The 6,677-nt window shown below is 39.3% G+C and overlaps 1 non-coding gene across 1 annotated transcript; it reads right to left on the bottom strand.

Moving 5' to 3' along the window:
• Positions 1–6,227: 6,227 nt before the first annotated feature.
• LOC112782030 (small nucleolar RNA R71) lies at positions 6,228–6,331 on the bottom strand. Its single transcript, XR_003192774.1, has one exon. It is a non-coding gene; the product is annotated as a small nucleolar RNA R71 (small nucleolar RNA).
• Between the last annotated feature and the right edge of the window lie 346 nt (positions 6,332–6,677).

The raw sequence follows: 6,677 nt of genomic DNA, 5'->3' as shown, positions 1-6,677 counted from the left end.
AACGTCAGAATTCTTGAGCTGACTTGGAACGCCTGTTTGGGCCATCAAATCTCGGGCAAAGTATGGACTATTATATATTGCTGGAAAGCTCAGGATGTCTACTTTCCAACGCAATTGAGAGCGCGCTAATTGAGTTTTTGTAGCTCCAGAAAATGCACTTTGAGTGCAGGGAGGTCAGAATCCAACAGCATCTGCAGTCCTTTTTCAGCCTCTGAATCAGATTTTTGCTCAGGTCCCTCAATTTCAGCCAGAAAATTCCTGAAATCACAGAAAAACACAAACTCATAGTAAAGCCCAGAAAAGTGATTTTTATTTAAAAACTAATAAAAACCTAATAAAAACTAACTAAAATGTACTGAAAACATACTAAAAATAATGCCAAAAAGCGTATAAATTATCCGCTCATCACAACACCAAACATAAATTGTTGCTTGTCCCCAAGCAACTAAAAATCAAATAGGATAAAAAGAAGAGAATATACAATGAATTCCAAAAATATCTATGAAGATCAATATTAATTAGATGAGCGGGGCTTTTAGCTTTTTTCCTCTGAACAGTTTTGGCATCTCACTTTATCCTTTGAAGTTCAGAATGATTGTGATGACAAGTCATCTTAGCCTAGTTTCACTAGTCTTTTTCTTTTGTTTTCAATAGATTTTATGCACTTTCTTGAGCCATAAGTAAGCCAATTGGGTAGAATTTCATGTTTCCTTTGATTCAATCAACCATGGTTAAATTAATGCATTTTCATGAGATTTTGTGCAATAATTATCATATATTATGAAAGAGAAACAATCTCATGATTTTGAGCATAGCTTTGATGTTTTTGATTGATTGATGATAGGTGAAAAGAGCTTTGAAGAGGGTTGAAGAAAGAAGGAATGGCAAAGAGCAAGAGAGGATAAAAAGCTTGAGCCAAAGTTTGCCTCAAACTTTAGCTCAAACGTGAAGAAGAGCTTGACTTCACCCTGGAGGCATCAAAAGTTTGCGCCAACGTTTGCCTCAAACTTGAGGTCAAACATTGGCACCCTCAGAGCAAAAAAAGAAAGACCCAGGGAGCAAAAAGCTTGCGCCAACATTTGCCTCAAACTTTGAGTCAAACGTTGGCGCCACAAAAAGAAGACCCAGGGAGCAAAAAGCTTGCGCCAACGTTTGCCTCAAACTTTGAGGTCAAACGTTGGCGCCATTTGAGTATGAAGAAGAGTCCCTGATTGAAAGCTTGATTGAGCCACGTTTGCGCCAACGTTTGCCTCAAACGTTGGGCCAAACGCTGGCCAAAGAACATGCAAGGGAGGATCCACGTTTGAGCTCAAGTTTGACCTCAAACTTTAAGCCAAACGTGGATGACAGCACGGGAGGCAATTTGCTACAAAAAGCTTGAGTCAAAGTTTACCTCAAACTTTGACTCAAGCTTTAATGGTTCATGGCCCGGTTCTGACCCAATTCACAAGTGGGTTTCTTTCCAACTCCAAGGGCAATCAACAGAGGCTTCTGTCAACCCAATTCCATTAAGAGCAAGGGCCCAATTCAAGGCTTGAAGATCATTTTAAGAGAGTGGATAAATAGCTTAGAATTTAAGTTTTCGAGAGAGCTTTTTCCTTTTTAGTTTTACTGGGTAGTTTTGGAGAGTTTTTGGTTGAGAGTTATTTTGAGATTCTGAGTCTTGGAGAAGGAGAATTGAATTCTCTTCCTCTTAGTTTTCTTGTTTTAAATTTCATTTACACTTGTCTTGAATCTTGGGTTGAAGAATTGAGGAAATTCTATCTCAATCTCACCTTGAGATCTCTTTCTGTTTTGATTTACTGCATCATTGAGAATTTGTGATTTCACTTCTTTTCTTATACTGCTGGATCTTTACTTTTCTTGCAATTGAATTCTCAATTTGGATCTAAGAAGGCATTGAGATCTAGACTTGGTTATCTAGTCTCTTGGATCCTGAGATCTGGAGTCATCATTTTATTTTCTCTGTTGAATGCTTTTCAAGTTTATTTACGTTACCATTTTAGATCCGGTTCAATTCAAGTCATATTCTACTCTTCTATGTGTTGAGATTTACTGTTCTTTTGTTTAATTCTTGTAATCCCACATCCCTGATCCATTTACATTTCTTGCACTCTAAGATTCTGCAATTTACATTTCTTGCGTTATAAGTTTCTGCCATTTAATTTCTTGTTCTTTAAGATTCAGCACTTTTATTTTCTCTTCTCTTTAATTTCCTGTAAATTACCCATTCCCTTTTACATTCTATGCAATTTAATTCTTGTTGAACAAAAATTCACTCAAATCAACTTCTGTTTGCTTGACTAAATCAACCACTAAACTAAAATTGCTCAGTCCTTCAATCCCTGTGGGATCGACCTCACTCACATGAGTTATTATTACTTGATGCGACCCGGTACACTTGCCGGTGAGTTTTGTGTTGGATCGTTTTCCACACATCAAGTTTTTGGCGCCGTTGCCGGGGATTGAAATAGATTGACAATGATTAAGTGAAGTGGAGATCTAGATCAAGCACTTTTTCTTTTCCGTTTCTTTAACTTTTGACTAACACGCTAACTGTTTGAATTTTTGCTTAAGCTAACTAACATTTCACTTCAGCCGTGGATTGAAGTGTTATTTCCTTTCTGGTGTTGTGTGATTCTTATGCTTTGGTTGTATGTCAGGTATAAGGAGAATTACACCCACTTTTTGTGAACAAGACGAAAGAATCCTCAGAAGATTAAGAAGAGCTGAAAGAGGGAAAATAATTGTTGGAGAAGAGGAGTCAGAAGAAGAGTTCCAGGATATGGAGGAACACCTAACAAATCCACCAAATGGAGCTGAAGGAGCATCCAATAACAACAATAACCCACCACAGAGAAAAGTTTTGGCTTCCTACACATGTGCAGATCCTAGACATTGTGGGAGTAGCATTCTTACCACAAATGTTAATGCAAATAACTTTGAACTAAAGCCACAACTCATCACCTTGGTTCAAAATAATTGTTCTTATGGAGGAGGGCCACTTGAAGACCCTAACCAACACTTGTGCACCTTCTTGAGGATTTGTGACACTGTCAAAACCAATGGTGTGCACCTGATGCCAGGGCATTTTGGCTAGTTTCACTGACCTTTTCTTTACTATTTTTAGGTTAGTTTCATGCATTTCTTTAGGAAATAAGCTAGTTTTGGGTAAATATTCACTTATGCCTTCACTCAAGCATACATTGTGCATTTTACATGATTTCATGAGGATTTTGCATAAGTTTAGTGACAAATATTATGTTGCATTACTCATGACTTGGACTAGAGCTTTGATGCACTTTGTTGCTTGATTTCAGGACCAAAAAGGAGCAAGAAAAGGGGAGGTAACTTGCAAAGATTAATGAGAAAAGTGATTACCAATAACACTCTCAAAAAGCCATCAATGCCCACGTTAGAGAGTCACGTTAACCAAGTTAACGTGAACTCTAACGTGGAGAAAAGAAGTTGAGCCAACGTTAGTGACACTCAGCATTGTCACTAACATTGGCAATCACTCATAAGTGGCCACGTTAACGTGGCCTCTAACGTTAAGGGGGAGGGAGAGAAGCCAACGTTAGTGACACTCAACATTGTCACTAACGTTGGCCTATGGTGCTAAGTACCATGTTAACTCCCACGTTAACTTGGTTAACGTGGGAACTAACGTAGAGAATGAAGAGTTGTCGACAATGTTAGTGACACTCAACATTGTCACTAACGTTGAAGCAACCACACAACCCCCAAGAGTCACGTTAACTTCCACGTAAACTTGGTTAACGTGGAAGCTAACGATGAGAAATGAAAGATGAGCCAACGTTAGTGACACTCAACATTGTCACTAACGTTGGGATGGCTAAAAGATGGCCACGTTAGAAGCCACGTTAACCTAGTTAACGTGGACTCTAACGTGAGACCTAGGGGCACATTGGAACGTTAGTGACAATGTTGAATGTCACTAACGTTCTCGAAGGATGGCAAAGGCCACGTTAGAAGCCACGTTAACCTAGTTAACGTGAGCTTTAACGTGAGACAAGAAGGGGCACACTAGAACGTTAGTGACAATGTTGAGTGTCACTAACGTTCTCAAAGATTGACAAGGCAACGTTAAAAGCCATGTTAACCTAGTTAACGTGGGTTTTAACGTAAGGCAAAAGGGGTGCATTGGAACGTTAGTGACAATGTTAAGTGTCACTAACGTTCCCGAACTTGGACTTTCACTAAATGATTAACACTCCTTACGCCCTGAGCTTAAGTCTCTGCCCACTCTGCACTTTCTCTCTGCAAGTAAAGCCAAGCCCAAATAAAGAAAGGAACTGCTTCAAACTCGTGATCCAAAGGCCCAAGACTTGAAGAATGAACTAGAAGCTGAGAAGAGTAGTATATATAGGAGTAGCTTTGAATTGTAAAATAGTTCTGGAGGCTGAAGAACCACTCTCTGTATTTTACTTTCTTTGCAATTTCTAGTTTATGATGTATTCTCCATGTTTGTTTTCATTTTCAAGAGCTATGAACAACTAAACCCCTTTCATTGGGTTAGGGAGCTCTGTTGTAATTTGATGGATCAATACTAATTTTCATTGTTCTTCTTCTATCTTTCCTCTTGATTTTACTTGAAAGCTTTCAATCTTCATCCAATTGAGTAGTTATCTTGGAAGAGAAGCTATTCAAACTTGGATCTCTTTTGAACCTTGGAAGAGGAATGAAGAGATCAAGCTAGAAATGCTTTCTCATGCTGGACCAAATTGGGTTTGGATGGGTAGGTGACTGTAACCCTCTCAATACTTGGTTTGGGAAATGCATGTGGTATAATCAGTGACCATACTTCATCTCTTCTCATGAGCAATTGACCAAGGAATTGGCTATTGATCATGATTTGAGAGATTGAATTGCAAGGAATTGTAATTCAATCACTTAAGATTGCCAAGGAGATCAATGAGTGCATTGATTGAGGAAGAGATGAAAATGAACTTGATCCAGAGAATTGCAACATCTCCTAAGCCCAATGAACTCCCCATCTCTAATCTCACCCATTCTCTTTAATTTCTGCGATTTACTTTTATGAGCACATCCCCCATTCCCATTTACAATTCTGCAATTTATTTTCAGTCATTTACTTCCAGTCCTTTAGTTCTAGCATTTACTTTTCTGTTATTTACATTCCCGCCATTTTATTTTCTGCAACTTTCTACCCAAATTCTGGATTCGCTCAACTAGAACATTCTTCTAATTAAAGTTGCTTGATTAATCAATCCCTGTGGGATTCGACCTCATTCTATTGTGAGTTTTTACTTGCCGAAGGGAGATTTGTTGAGAGACAAGTTTTCCGTGCATCAAGTTTATGGCGCCGTTGCCGGGGATTGATTGTGCATCAACAATGATTAGATTGGAAGATCACTAGATTGAGCATTTTATTTTGTGAATTTCATTTTTCTGTTTGAGTGACTTACTTTTTGTTTTAGTTAAACTTCTTCCCTTCTCCATCTACTCTTTTGTTTTTCTTTGTTATTTTCAATTCTGTTTGCTAACCTACTAACTGTTTGATATATTGCATCACCCACAACTAACATCAATTCTGACATAAATACTGTATGCACCTATATTCTCTACTTGTACTTGTTGGTTGTATGACAGGGAGAAGAAGCGGAGCTTCAACTTCCTTTGATTCTGAACCAGAGAGAACCTTCCTTAGACTAAGGAGGGAGGCAAAAGAAAAATGAGTAGTTGGTGTTGAAGAAGAAGAGGAACAGTTTGAGGAATACTTTGAACCAAACATGGAAGAAAACATGGAAAATCATCATGAAGAAGAGATTCACAACCATGGCAGAGGAGGTGGAGCAAATCATGCTGGGGAGGATAGAAGAGTTTTGGGCTCTTACATTAATCCAAACCCAGGCAATTGTGGAAGTAGCATCCAAAAACCAACAATCCATGCCAACAACTTTGAACTTAAACCACAGCTCATCACCCTTGTTCAGAACAACTGTTCGTTTGGAGGAGGTGTTCAAGAAGATCCCAACCAACATTTGATCACCTTCCTGAGAATATGTGACACAGTGAAATCTAATGGTGTTCATCCTGACGCCTATAGATTGCTCTTATTTCCCTTCTCACTCAGAGACAAGGCAGCCAAGTGGCTGGAATCCTTCCCAAGGGAGAGCTTGACAACTTGGGAGGATGTGGTGAACAAATTCTTAGCAAGATTCTACCCTCCTCAATGAATCAATAGGCTGAGAGCTGAGGTTCAAACCTTCAGGCAACAGGATGGTGAGACTCTGTATGAAGCATGGGAGAGGTTCAAAGACTTAACAAGGAGGTGTCCACCTGACATGTTCAACGAATGGGTCCAGCTGCACATTTTCTATGAAGGGCTCTCTTATGAGTCAAAGAAGGCAGTAGACCATTCATCTGGAGGGTCCTTGAACAAGAAGAAGACCATTGAGGAAGCCATAGATGTTATTGAAACAGTAGCAGAAAACGACTACTTCTATGCTTCCGAAAGAGGGAATACAAGCGGAGTGATGGAGCTAAACAATGTGGATGCTCTGTTGGCCCAAAACAAGCTCATTACCCAGCAGCTGGCTGACCTCACCAAGAAGATGGAGATGAACCAAGTAGCAGCAATCTCCACTTCATCAACAACACAAGAAGTAGTAAACCAAGAAGCAGAAGGGAGT

This window comes from Arachis hypogaea, chromosome 19 (assembly GCF_003086295.3).
Source record: "Arachis hypogaea cultivar Tifrunner chromosome 19, arahy.Tifrunner.gnm2.J5K5, whole genome shotgun sequence".
Taxonomy (NCBI): domain Eukaryota; kingdom Viridiplantae; phylum Streptophyta; class Magnoliopsida; order Fabales; family Fabaceae; genus Arachis; species Arachis hypogaea.
The sequence above is the reverse complement of the archived record's forward strand: the minus strand, read 5'-3'. Positions and strand labels throughout refer to the sequence as shown.